Source organism: Lissotriton helveticus, chromosome 2_1 (assembly GCF_964261635.1).
Source record: "Lissotriton helveticus chromosome 2_1, aLisHel1.1, whole genome shotgun sequence".
Taxonomy (NCBI): domain Eukaryota; kingdom Metazoa; phylum Chordata; class Amphibia; order Caudata; family Salamandridae; genus Lissotriton; species Lissotriton helveticus.
The window spans coordinates 455,064,339-455,078,836 of record NC_136059.1 but is presented as its reverse complement, the minus strand read 5'-3'; the positions used below and the strand labels follow the sequence as shown (position 1 = coordinate 455,078,836).

Here is a 14,498-nt window from a genome sequence, read left to right as displayed (position 1 = left end):
CACAAACTCAGCACTTGACAATTGCACGTTTAACAGGTTATGAATTGACACTGTTCCAGCCACACATAGAAATTAGACGCTGCAACGTCCTGAATCCTGCTACACTGTTACCATCAGTTAATTCAAATCCAGACACACATGATTGTGTGGAAGTAGTTAACATTACGACAAAGCCAAGACAAGACCTGACAGATATTCCGTTACCAGATCCTGACCTGACACTTTATGTGGATGGTTCATGTATGAGAACTAGTACAGGAGAACTAGTCGCCGCGTATGCAGTGACTACTGACACTGAAGTTATTGAAACACACCGTATTGATACTCTGTCCGCTCAAGCAGCAGAGCTAGTCGCTCTGACACAAGCCTGTATACATGCCAAGAACCTGAAGGTTAATGTTTACACAGATTCACGTTACGCATTCGGAGTTGTACACGACTTCGGAGTGCTCTGGCAGGAGAGAGGTTTTATGACTTCTCATGGAACCAAGATTCAGCATGGTCTCCTTATTCAAGCCCTGTTAGATGCCATACATTTACCGACATCTATTGCTATCATGAAGTGCAAAGCACATACGAAAGTTACAGACATTATTTCCCAAGGTAATGATTTAGCAGACCGCACAGCCAAGCTTACAGCACAGACTCCAGACATTCCAGTTAATCAGACACATATTCCAGATCTGACTACATGCATGACAGTTAAGGACCCTACACAAGATGTCATAGATATCCAGTTACATGCTACTCCCGATGAAATCAAGAAATGGTCTGTACAAGGAGGGGTCCAGACAGATCAAGGATGGTTAACGAAGGGTAGAGCCACATGGTTTCTCCCCGATTCTATGGTTCAAGTCATTATCAATACCGCACATAGTCCAGCACATTTAGGAGAAAAAGCTATGTTAGACAGTATCCAGAACATTTGGTTCAACAAGCATTTACGAGCTGCAGCCAAGCAGAAAGTCCGTACCTGTATGATATGTTGTCAGTTTAATCCAGGTAAAAGTGTCCCGGTGGAACAAGGTGGTTTCCAGCCCCCTGACCACCCTTTTGAGGTCCTCCAGATGGATTATATTCAAATGGAGCGATGTCGAGGTTTCAAGTATGTCCTTGTAGTTGTATGCGCTTTGTCCAGATGGACAGAAGCATATCCAGTCCCAGATTACACAGCCGCGACCACTGCCAAGCAGTTGGTTCGTGAATTCTTCCCTAGATATGGACTCCCTAGAGTCGTATATTCTGATAACGGCCAGCCATTCTCATCTGAACTCATGAAACACGTGTCCCTTTTGTTAGGGTACCAGTGGAAGTTCCATTGTGTACGCCATCCAGAAGCAGCTGGACTAGTCGAAAGGCATAATCAGACTCTGAAAATCCGCATTGCAAAAGTCTGTAAAGACAAGGGTGTGGACTGGTTAGTAGCTTTGCCAGTCGCTCTGTTTTACATGCGTATGGTCGCACATTCCAGATCAGGTCTGTCCCCGTATGAGGTCGTTTTCGGCCGCCCCCCTAATATGTGGGGTACTCCTAGACCCCGAAGTATTACCGATGTTTCATGTAATATGCTGACAGATTACCTAGCTTCCTTGATGTCTGCCCTCAACTCATGTCGTTCACAGGTTGCCGCCGCATTTCCAGACAATACCGAGGTGGCACCGCACGAGATCGTTCCAGGCTCCCTTGTGATGATCAGAAATTTTGACAGATCAAGTCCGCTGGAACCACGTTGGAAGGAGCCACGTCAGGTCCTCTTGACCACCCGAACTGCCGTCAAGTTGGAAGGCAGGAAGGGGTGGGTCCACCTTTCTCATATAAAACTTTTCAAAGGATCGAAACCAGTCTTCAAAAACATTTCCAAGAACATTTCCCAGGATTCGAAGGATTGCCAGAACATTGTTTTAAAGGACTGTCCCGCACAAGACATTATTACAACCCCTCCCTTGTTAGAGAAAACTCCGCAACAGGAGTATAAGTTAAAGCTCAGGTCTAATAAGTCAGCCAGTTTGATTGTATAAGTCCTCCCCTAGGTGAAACGGTTAGACTGTTTCTGACATGTATAAAATAGACCCCCATAGTGAGAGAGTCAGTCAAAGCTCAATCAAATGTATCGTTTTTCTGAGTTTCATATTATTTCTCAGCATAATGGCTTCCTGCACCAGCTATGCTTTCTATCTGTGTTTTTCAGTTCCTCATGTAAATATGTCTGCTCATGCTACAGTAGAGCACACGTTTAGTGATCTGCCTCCTCACGAATACTCATACCGCCTCGCTATGCGTAATAACACATTTATCCGTATGTTACATTATTCACACCAGACCAGCAATGCCACTAATTGTTGGGTGTGTGGTCGACTCCCCCCTTTCCAGACACCGAAGGGAGTTCTGCCACTCTTTCCTTATCCATTCTCACACAATGGTTCGTGTGGAGCATGGTCCACGTTAACGTCATCCTCAACAGATATGTCTTTTCTTAACAGTACATGTTTCCCAGACAAGCAAGGTCTCCCCCACAGAACAGGTTTAGATTTAGAAAATGAAGTATATAATTTAGGAAATTATTCGTCGAATTTCATGGTTCTGAATGTTCAGTCTGATACTACTCCAGACTCACCCGCTATTTCAGTACTACCAGTCAAAGGCGAATTATGTGTCCGTAGTTATGGTTCTGTACATATAGGTCATAGTGAATGTACTACTGTTATCCAGTATAGTGACAGTGGGAAATCTATTTTCAAAGCTTCACGTCATTCTTATTTTATTTGTGGTCAAACTGCATATGTCCGTCTGCCCCTCGATTGGGAGGGAACCTGTTACATTGCTTTCCTACTGCCACCTGTTTTTCTAGCCCCACCTGACTATCATAGGAATTCTTTCTTAGTACACACTAGACACAAGAGAAATCTCCCGATTGTCGATTATACTGAAACCGCCGCAGAGCAATTCATTGATATAGATAAAGGTGTTTTCCCTTATTTAGGTACAGTTGTAAATAGTAAACTCATTCGTAGGTTAACAAGAACCCTTGAAGCAGTAGTAGATGAGACTGCCTCCGCTCTAGGTAACTTAACTGAAGAGCAATCCTTTATGAGAATTGTCGTTTTACAGAATCGTCTCGTCCTTGACGTCATACTGGCCGATAGGGGCGGGGCCTGTAGAGTTCTCGGATCCAGTTGTTGTATTTTCATTCCAAATAACGCGCCGTCTGTTTATTCAGCTATAACCAGACTCCATAAAATTGCCCATCTGTTACACCAAGATCCAGGCACCTGGACATGGTCCGGTTGGTTCTGGAATATAATTTCCGCATGGGGTTGGAAAGTCCTGTCCTTTTTAGGTATTGCAGTAGCGATCATATTTAGCTGCTGCCTCTGTATACAATGTGGCCCTGCGATTTGCAGCATGTGTGCTACCTCTTGTATTCCCAGTCCCAAGCCCTGTTCTAAATCCCGTTCCAAGACAATTCGAGACGAGCAAATGGTACTGTATGAAATGATAGACGGTATCATGAATATTGATGTTTCCTGATGGAAACGTAGTGACAAGGAGGGAATGTGGAAAAGTAAATTTTGCCATGTTCTGTGTCCCTACGCCTCATCCATCATATGTTATGTGTGCATGATCAATATGCATATGTTATTCCCCATTTCTGATTAAAGACGCAATTACAGTTGTGTCCACCTCTAGTATGCCATTTTCCAGTCCTCGTGAATACTACGAATATCAGGCCTATGTAAGTAATGTTGCCACGTTTCTCAGTGTGCACGTTATTCAATTATAAAGTCTCCGTTTCCAGGCCTCAAAAGGGCCCGGACCACAGATTCAGCTCCTGTCTCCTGAAAGCCTCGCTAAGGAGCGATACAGCCCCCACCTGTATCCTCGACCCTTCACTCACTTCCTGCCTTGCAGTGCCCGGTGCACCCCGGCTCTGCCTCTGAGTCTGCCAAAAGTATGTTATAGTTCCTGCTATCAGTTCAGTCCTCCTCCTCTGCATTCCTAAGCTGCTGAACTGCATCAATAGTTTCCGTCATTGTCTAGCCTTCTCGTCTCCACGTTAGAGAAATACTGTATTTAATGGTCATTTAATATTCTTCACGCACTACATATAGAATAATGCATGGTCCAGTCTTAAAATCAGGTTAGCCTCTCCCCTCATGACTTCTAGTTTATATCAACATGTTCCCTAAACATTAGATACCAGATAGGGTTTAGGTACATGTCGCTCCGACCCTCCAGACTCTAGTCTCTGCTCCTAGCACAGAGTTCGTAGCCCCCAGCTTCTCCTAGTAACACGTCATTGCTAGTTTTCGCGCACCATTAGGTTAGAGGTCCCGGCTCCTTAGGTAGCCCCCTCCTATGTTTCCGCCCATTCATGACATATTCTGTTACGTTTTGCATCACATGTCTAAGTAAACTCCCAGTTACACCTCTTATTTCTGTTATCTCTCGCAACTGCTACGCGTCACGCCTTCTACTCCACCCACTGCTACGCCTACTGCAATGTAATGCTATGTGTTTGCGCTATGTATATAAGTCAATGTTTTGTTATTAAATGTTAGCGCGCTCATCCCAGACCCAGCCCCGGCAGCTGCCGGGCCTTATTGTCCTATTCCCATGCAGGTTGTCCTGATCCTGTCCTTATGCTGTAATAAACCTGCAGAAACTCCTACTACCTCGAATCTTGACTCTTATTTATTGAGCTATCTGTTATGCTATAAGTCTAGTCAAAAATAGGGTATTATTTATTTATTTACCACAGCACGATGGCTGCTCCACGCTGTTGGCTGAACTTGGGATCTACCTCCTCCAGGGTGACGGGCAGGTCTTGTTCTCAGTCCTCATTGGAGGTCTCCACCTCTTCTACTCTTGCTGGCGATGGGGACGTTTCATTGGAGGTTGTCAGCGCCCTCATCTCCATTAGCACTTTCGACACTTGCTCAATTTGCCCACGGGCTTTCTTTTCTGGCTGCTCTCCCTCTTCCGATTCCTCGAGCACAGAGTAGGGGTTGTGGGTGCTCAGGGGTCGCTTGCTTGTTTCTTCGGTGTCCTTTGAGTGCCTCCTTTTCCTGCGCTCCTGTTTTGTCTAGGGCCCTTCATACTGGTTCTTGGTGAAAGCTTGTGCGGGGACCTGCATCGGCTCACTGTGCTCAGGGATGGCAAGTGGGATATCTTTGGGTGTCTAGGCGGGGTCCTAGTTGGGCTTGGGTTGGTCCTGTTTGGAGCCCTTTCCTCTCCCAGTCCCGCTGACCCGCCGTGGGGCTGGGACTGGAGGCATGGTCTCATCAGCCTCCTACTGTTGGTCTCTGCATGGAGGTTTGGCACCTTGGGCGTAGGATTTGGCTTTTTTTGGGCAGTCCTGAAAGAGGTGGCCTACAACCCCACAGAGGTTGCATGGGGTTTCCTCTTTGCAGGTCTTTGCCGTGTGGCCTTCTTCTTTGCAGTTCCTGCGTACTTGCGCTGTGCAGTCCTTGCTGGTGTGGCCTGGTTTGCTACATCTGCTGCATAGTTTTGGCTGCCCAGGGTAGTACAGCTATCCTGAGTCAAGCCCTAGGGAGAAGCTGGAAGCGGAATGGTGGATTCCATCTGGGGCCAACGGGTCTTCCTTCAGCTTTACCATCACTGTCCATTTAGCATCCCAGATACCGTCACTGTCCAGATTGCGGGAGGGTTCTTTCGTCACTGTGCAGTGGCTGTGTAGGAAGGTTGTCAGGTCTTGGATATTGACATGTGAGTTGTAGATGTGCACGGTCATTCTCTTTACTTCCAGCACGAGCTGGCCTTCCAGGTGGAAGTCAGAGAAAGGTTTCTCCTCCCGTCGTGACCAACACGTCTGACAATATATTCTGTAGATTTGTTCAGACATAAACGTAAGCAGGTAGGTGCCTTTGGGTGCACCTGACATTATGCACCAGATTTCTGCTGCTTAGTTACCGACAGTTCTGTGAAGATATCCATGCTCAGAAATTGTGTGGAGCCACCGGATTCCACCTTCCTCTGCAGCTTTACTGTGTTGTGAAAAAATTGATTCAGCTGTCTGCTCATCTTGCTGTTCTATTGTGCTGAGCCCAGAAGATGGATTCCTCAGGGAGTTGGCAGCAGGTAGGTAGTCCTTCCTTAAAGCCAGCAGACAGGTTTCCCCTTTAGGTGGGTGGAGGACGCAGGCAGACCCTCAGCTCCAGCAGGATGGGTGCCCCTCAAAGCAGGCGGGGGGGGCAGAAGGGGCTGGCAGGGATCTCTTTTAGGCTGGCAAGGGACCCCCAGCTGGCAGGCAGCTCCAGCCAGTAGCCCACCGCAGGCAGGCAGTCCACAGCAGGCAGGAAGGCAGTCCACAGCAGGCAGGAAGGCAGTCCACAAGAGGCAGACAGCTCCAGTAGTCAAAGCAGACCTAGCAGGTCAGACAGCCCAGAAGACAGACCTCAGCAGGCAGGAAGCTCCAGTAGGTGGGCAGCTTCAGCAGGCAGTTGTACTCAGCAGGTAGGAAGGCAGGTCCAGAAGGCAGACGTCCTCGGCAGGCAAAGCTCCAGAAATAGCACTCTAAAAGAATAATGCAGTTGAATAAGGTTGAAATGCAATTGGTTTATTTACAGGTAAGTCAACAGTCAAGATTACTTTTCAATTACATTTGTAATTACTTTGTATGTAACTTTCCAGATTACTTTTTAAAGTTACTTTTGCTACTCAGTGTGATATGCCTAGATATCACACTTTTTTAAACACATATGCAGTTTTAACACATATGCAGTTTCTTAAGGTTTTTCATACAAACCAGCTCCACACACACAAGATTTTTCACGGAAAAGCAGTCCATGCAGCCCTGTGGGAGAAAACTGTGTTATCGATAAGTACTTAGGTTTTGGAGTTGGTATTTTGGAGTTTGAACTAGGGCTTCAACAGGGTCGAGGATGCACTCTCAAAGCACCCTCAGCGGCACTAATGCGGCCGGGTGCTGAGTGCTCAGGTCCATTGTTATCCAACGGGGGACAGGGGGCCTCCGGTTGGTGGCTGCTCACGAGCAGGCCACAAGGTTGTGGGAGCAAAGCTCCGGGTGTTAGGCTCAGAGCAAAGAGGGATCCAGTTTAGCACACAAGGTGCACCCACATCGGCACTGGGGCGACGGAGTGCAGGGTCCTGTTTTGACGTCAGGTGCCCTGTTGTTTTTAATTGGAGTTGCCGGTTTTGGATATTGGCTACAGCCTCGGTTCAGGAAGTCTTCCGGGAGGAACCAACAGCTGGGCAGGTAAGTTGGAGGGCTCGGGATGTAGGTGCACCTCGGGTTCTCTTCTCCAGGGTGCAGAGCAGCTGAATGCAGGGGCGGCTTTTGAGCTCGTTTTCACATTACCGAGCCACTCGAGATTGGAGGCGGGGTCTCCGTGCAGAGGCTGCAAGAGACGTTGGGGAGTCCTGGAGGGGTCAATCGATGGTGGACTTGGACTCTGGAGAGCTGGGTGACCTTGCTGGGACCGGTGGGCCACTCGAACTCGGGCCATAGGCGACGGGTGCAGTGGTAGTTTCAGGCGCCTATTTTCTTTGTCCTCAGCAGGCTCAGAGTCTTTCTTGGGCAGTTTCTTTTGAACAGAGCTGCTGATCAGAGGAGATCTGGTCTTTGTTGAAGGCAGTCCGTCCTCCCAGGGGTTCTGGAGGTCGCTTGGTACAGGACAAGATGACTCTTGACGTACGATCTCTGGAAACTGCAGATGGGCCTGTAGGGCTGGGGCCAAGTCAGTTCTTCTCTGCAGTCTCCTCTGCTGGGTGATTTCTTTCGTCCTTCTACTTCGTAGATTGCGGGAATCTGTATTCTTGGTTCAGGGCTGCCCACTATATACTGTTTTAGGGCTGTTTTCGGGGTCTCGAGGTCAGTAGCGAATGGGCTAATGACCTTAGGGTGACTACACCCTTGGTGAGCTCACCCCACATGGGGGAGTGGGCACAATCCCTAATCCTGATTGGAGAGTGCCTGCCATCTGCAAGATGGCGGGAAGTGAAGAGTGGGCTTCACCTCACCTCCCACACCTGAGGGGTGGAGCTGGCAGAGGTGGGCGCACTTTCTGGGATGTTCTAATTTTTCTTACCTGTCTTCCCGCCGAATAGGAGGGGAGACAGGAAGGGGGCCTGCTCCTGATAGCAGGAGAGGCTGGGGGTCACGTTACAAAGGCGGCAAGTCCTTTGAAGCTCCCCTGCCACAAATGGCCCTTCTTGACTTAGGGGAGGTGTGACCAGCTCCGCCCAGGAAAGGCTTTGTTTCTGGGCTCAGGGATCAAAGTCTCCCACCCCTGGGGTTCAGAAACATGTCTCGTGGTGGCAGGCTGGTGTTTACCAGTCAGGGAACCCACCAGAGGCTTTATTATGCTGAGAAGTTTGCTACCAAACTTCCCAGAATTCAGTAAAGCCATTATGGTGCTGTAGAGTTTGTAATGACAAACTCCGAGACCTTATACTCTTTATGGCTTTACTGCACTTACAATGTCTAAGAATGGACTTAGATGGGGGCGTAGCCAGCCGGCACCCAAGATAGCCGCAGTGAGAGCTCCGCAGCAGCGGTAAATAATTTCCCCGTTATCCGACAAATAGATCTGCAAATAATCCGAATTTGTGTGTGTCGGCGGTGCACGGACCACTCCTGGAGCCAGCTAGCCCCAAAACCGAAGTGCGGAGGCCCTTTGGAGGCTAGAACGTGGCAGCCCTGTGGAGGCTAGAACGTGGCACTCGAGTCCTGGGGATGGAGCAGCTGGAGGAGCCCTGAGGGAGCCTGAGCCCACAGCTACGGGTGGAGATATGCAACGACTGTTCCCGCCGCGGGGGGAGAGGTCCCCACAGGCAGCATTCGGTTGTGTGTGCTGGCCCAGGAGGGGGACGAAGTAAACGACGGGGGACGAATCCAAAATGGCCGCCCCATGGCTTTCCAGTGAGTTGTCTCCTGGCGATCCAACTCGCGGTGCTGTGGACCCCTGCGCCCAAAGAAAATCCCAGTGAAGCCCCTTCAGGCCACCTACCCCCTGCTGCTGCAGCACTCTGCTGAGACAAGTCTGGGTAAGCGGGCCACCCCGGTGCTTTGGCACCAAGTAAGCCCAGTGAGTGAACCAGGGGTCCCTGTGATTTGCCTACTACATTACTGGCCCCCAGGCGGGAAAACAGTCCAATAATGTAGTTGCAGGGGAGCATTGCGGAGATCAGCCGGTACTGCCGGGGCCACCCCTAGATCACAAGAGTGTGCCAATCAGGCTCTGGCGAGACACTGAGGTCCCTACACCGGGAGGGCTGAAATACATCGGACATTTTAACGCAGAAGGGCCTGGGGTGAGTGACGCCTCCCCTAAACCACCAGCAGCCATAACTGGGACTGTGTCAGGCTAATAGGTGGGCACCCTTCACCCCCAAACCAAGCATCAAGCAAAAGTGGGGGACACAGTGCACCACACCTTCGAAAAGAGGTCGAACCCCAAGACGCCGAAGCCAATGCACCAAACAAAGCTTGAAAAGTACGTACTTTCCAAGGCAGAGGTAACAGGGGAAGTCAGACACAACTACCACGCCAAAACCAACGGAGGGGGACGCCCAATGCTCCAGGATGTAATGGAAGCAATACAAGGTGTACACTCAGCGCTGGAGTCCAAGATCGATACAGTCACCACGGAGGTGACATTAATCCACACAGACCTACGCAATTTGGGGGACCGAGTCAAGGCCACTGAAGACTCTGTCTCCACGTTGGAGAAGACCACCGCCACACTTCACCGAGAAGTGAAAAAGCTCCTCGCCACCACAGCAGATTTGGAGGCGAAGATGGAGGACTATGAGGGGGGCTCCCGGAGAAACAACGTTCGTATTTAGGGAGTTCCCGAGAAGGCGGAGGACCCAGACACCGATTTATTTGTGTAGGACCAGGTCCAAAATCATTTGCAGCCCGTGCCCTCTCTCGGTACTTCTCGGTCAAGCGCGCTCACAGGGTGCCGGTAGACCCGCCAAACTAGGTGCTTCCCCAAGCCCTATCCTAGCAATTCAATTTCAGGGATAGAAACACAATTCTTTAAACAGCCCGTTCACCTCCCCCACTGAAATTTGAGAACTCAACAATATCCTTCTTTCCAGACTTCACAATGAAGGTTCAAAAGAGGCGTTGTTCTTTTCTCGAGGTCAAAAAGGCACTCTTAGACAAAGATCTAAAATATGCTATGCTCTTCCCAGCCAGACTCAGGGTGCTGGCGGACGGGAAGTCATGTTTTTTTACATCTCCCAAGGAGACATGGGAATGGCTCGAGGGGTGGAGAACTGTCGGACCCCACAGAACGGACCTAAGAAACATCTGCAGGGACAAGACCGACGCCATGAAAATTGTAGACAAGAAGCAGGTTGGGAGTTGGAAGAAAGGGGGGGGGCTGCGCTAAGTAGAAAAGTGACTCACAGGTTTTTGGTAGTTGTAATACAATTCACACTGGGCAGATTTACCTCGGAATTGTGGGCCTTCGTACTGCGAGTGATACATGTATAAAACCTGCAAACTCGCTCTGTTTTTAACAACCGGCACCACTAGATGTTTTCTCTGATGTTTTGACTACCAGGGTTATACAATGCATGTAGTACCGGGGAAGGAGTATGACGAGTCAGGGAACAGCTAGGCCGCATTTCCCAACGTTGTGACTATGGGTATGGGTACACAGGCACCCTGCAAGTTTGGGGGGTGGGCAGTTTCGAGTACACAATGCAGGAAGTGGGCAGGGATGGGGAAGTTTCACACGGTTGATGGATAGTAGTTCCGAGTTATTTAAATTGTTCAGGGAGGAAGGTCAAATAGCACGTGTGTTCACTGCAGAGCAAGGATGTAACAGTGCACGAGAAATGTCTAATGACGCTCATGCAGTCAATGTGTTTGTTTAAATTGTTGATACCGCTAATTCGGGAGAGGTATGCTAATTTTGCCCCCTGGCGCCTCACTCATATTAGTCCCGACTACAACTACTCACTGCCATAGCACCCAAATGTATGGCAACTCTGGGGAGGCCCCGGGAATGGGTCAGCTTAAATTACTCTCATGGAACGTAAATGGCCTGGGGGATAAAATCAAAAGAGGACCGTCCTACAATATCTTAAGCGGCAGGCCCCAGACGTGGTACTGCTGCAAGAAACACATACAGGGGAGCACTTATTGCGCACTTAATAGATGGGGTTAATAACTGGTGGCAAACGAGGGCTATGCCAGGGGATCGAGGAGTGTGGGGGTACTCCTGCGTACCTCACTCCCCTTTCAAATACATACAGTCACGCGCAACTCTTTGAGTAGGTTGTCACAGTGTCCAGTTGTTGGGAAGGCAAACTGCTTAACATAACATCGCTCTACGTGCCACCCAGACTTCACTCACCGGCACTAACGGATTTTGGTACCAACTTGCTTAATCTACCCAAAGGAGACCTGCTGGTGGGAGGATATTGTAATGCCGCTCTTAACAAGGAACTGGATAGAAAGCCGCCAAGACAGGGAGAAGCCCTGGAAAGCTGTTAGCTGATTGCTAGAGGGCCATGGGTTTGGTGGATGTTTGGAAAAGGATGTTTGGCTAACACAAAATCCCTCTTCCCTACAATACACCTTTCTCTCAGGGGTCCACGGCAGTCTGTCTCGGACTGATTATTTTTTCTGTGGGGCCGATCGACTCCGCCATGTTTGGAGAGGTTGCCCATCTACCAGGGGCATCTCTGATCACAACGAGGGATCTGTTTGCCCTACCTATGGACCCAGATTTATCATGATTATGGAGACCTTTTGGAAGGCAATTTGGGGCGAGCGATGCGCAGCGCCAAGACTTGTTTCGATTTTTGGGGGACTCTTCCTTTATCTGTAGCGGGCAGGGTTGCCCTAGTGAAGATCGTTACACTGCCGAGTTTTCTCTATTACTTTGGGGCACTCCCAGTTTGGATCCCAAGCAAGTTTTGTGCCCAGCTCAACACTTTGATTACAGGGCTCTTATGGGAGACTGGGAGAAGGAGGGTTGCTCTGGTTGCTATGCAACAGCCCAGAGCGGAGGGGGGCTTTGCATTACTGGACCTTGAGGCCTATTACCATGCTGCACAGCTCCAATGGGTCACGAAATGGGTGGCGGGTCGCATCAGGCAACCGGAGGACTTGGGGGGGCCGGATCCGAGCTGGCGTCTTTTGTCTTATGTTCTGCTGCGGTTACAATTGAGACATGGGTCAGTGCCGCCAGATTTGCGTGTGGTGCGACAATGTAGGACGCGGCTGACCAGGAGGCGGGCATCCAGATCCCGTATACCCGATATTCCGTTGGGGAGGCGCTCGTGGAACAGGTTAAGCACCCGATTGAAGATGGGGAGGGAGTACCTTGTGAGATGGAGGGCGCACAGGCTGATTGAAGCAGCTAGCCCTTGGTGGAGGTAGAACAGGATGGGTCCTGAGAGGGCCTGGCAAGGAATCTTCCCCAGTGTTTCCAGGCCTCTCTAGGTTGGGATCTGTGAGGCGGGTATTCTGGTGTGTGATGCAAGTGTTCTCGGTGACTGCCTAAGAATGGTACTGGACCAACGACATGCCTGGGGGGATGGATGGGGTGGGGGGACTAAGTAGGGGTGTCTGAAGATTGGGGGTGGGATGAATGTTGGGAGTTTCCTTCTTGAGTTTTTCTATTGGACTCGAACATGTGCAGAGAAGAGCTAGCCTGTATGCTGAATTGCCTACGAGGGGAGTGGGGGACCATCAGACTGCTACTGGGGGATCCTTGATGGGAATCCTTGATTGCATCCGGCTCTGGGAGGTCCTCTAGAATGCTAATGTCTATAATTGTAATGCATATTACCTTCCCAACTACTTCTCTGTACTGCCCATGGGGCTGTTCATATGGCTTCTTTTGAAAATCAATAAAAATGTTTAAAAAAAGAACAACGAGGGATCAGTAGAGTCAGATACAGTGCTATGGGAGGCTTACAAGCCTGTGGTGAGGAAGGAGGTGTATCTGCGATCGCTGGACATAGGAAAGATAATAGAAAGCGTCTACTGGAGATAGAGATGAGTCAATTGGAACATGATCTAATTGCTCCAAAGCTCCAGATGCTGACCATAGGCTACTTCTGAAGCAAAAGGAATGCAAAGACATCACGGAAGATGTGGCTAGAGCACATCATCGCGCCACCCAACACCGCGTATACAAGGTTGGAGGCAAAGCCAGCAAACTACTGGCCCGCTGGATAAGCGGAAGCGAGCCAGTAGATGGGTCTCTGGGATTGAAACCAAAGACAGCTCAAGGTTACAGAATAAGACCGAGATTGCAGAGGCATTCGCGGACCATTTTGAGCAGATCTATGCATCTGTTGGGGCCTCCGCACATGAGGAAGCACAGGAGCTACTGGCCACACACAAACTGCCAGTCCTTGAGCCACATGAAGCCAAGATCTAGACTCAGCGTGACCACGGAGGAAGTGGTCAAGGCCATCGGGGCGCTTCAGTCCGGGAAAGCCATGGGCCTGAGCGGCCTCCACATAGAATTGTATAAAGTAAACGCTTCCACGATCGCCCCATATTTAATAGGAATGTATGATGAAAGCATGTCTGAGGGCATTCTGCACAAAAGGCAGAGAATGGCCAATATCGTAGTCATACCCAAAGAAGGTAAACTCCTAGACAGGTGCAGATCATACCAACCCATTCCCTCCTGTACCCGGAGGTCAAGATACTCACCAAGATTTATGTCTCCCCTACTAGGCAAACTGATCCATCCGGCTTTATGCCCAGCAGAAACACTGCCCTTAACCTAAGGCGCCTTCATGGTGTCATGGGTAGGGCAGCGACGATCAGGGAAGTTGTGATAATGTCGCTAGACGCAAAGATGGCATTCAACATGATTGAATGGCCTTTTTTATTTGCTGTACTTGAACGATTCGGGTTTGGTACGAAATTTCTATCCTGGGTAAGGCTCCTTTACTCGGAACCTAAGGCCCCAATCATAGTGAATGACGGGAGATTGAAAACTTTCACGTAGTAAAAGGGAACCAGGCAAGGCTGTCCACTCTCTCCCTTGATCTTTGCTCTTGTCCTCGAGCCCCTGGCAATTTGGATTAGCGGAGACCCCCTCATCAGGGGTTTGAACTGGACGATAGAGTGGGAGGACAGAATCTCCATCTATGCCGATGATATTTTGCTTTACTTGGCCAGACCTTATTTTTCCATACATCGGACGTTACACATTTTCACTCTTTACCAAAAGTACTCAGGGTATACCGTTAATTGGGACAAGTCCCCGGTGTATGTTCTGTGTGGGAACCCCCCCCTGGCTTACACGCGGTTGTACGGCTGAGATTGGCACTGAAGGTTTTCGATACCTGGGGATATATATCACTGCTGATCCTGCCTTGTTTTACAAGAATAACTTTGCTCTCCCCTACGCTGCTTTAGAGAAGATTTGTTGCACTGGAACAAGTTACTGGGCAGAGCCGCCTTATATAAAATGATGCGATACAAAAGGGGATGATGGACAGAGCGTTTGAGCAAATCAAACACTCAC

General features: G+C 49.4%; 1 pseudogene; it reads right to left on the bottom strand.

Annotated features, from left to right (window-relative positions):
• Nucleotides 1-4,830: 4,830 nt before the first annotated feature.
• On the bottom strand, nt 4,831-6,042 carry LOC144818053 (uncharacterized; annotated as a pseudogene).
• Between the last annotated feature and the right edge of the window lie 8,456 nt (nt 6,043-14,498).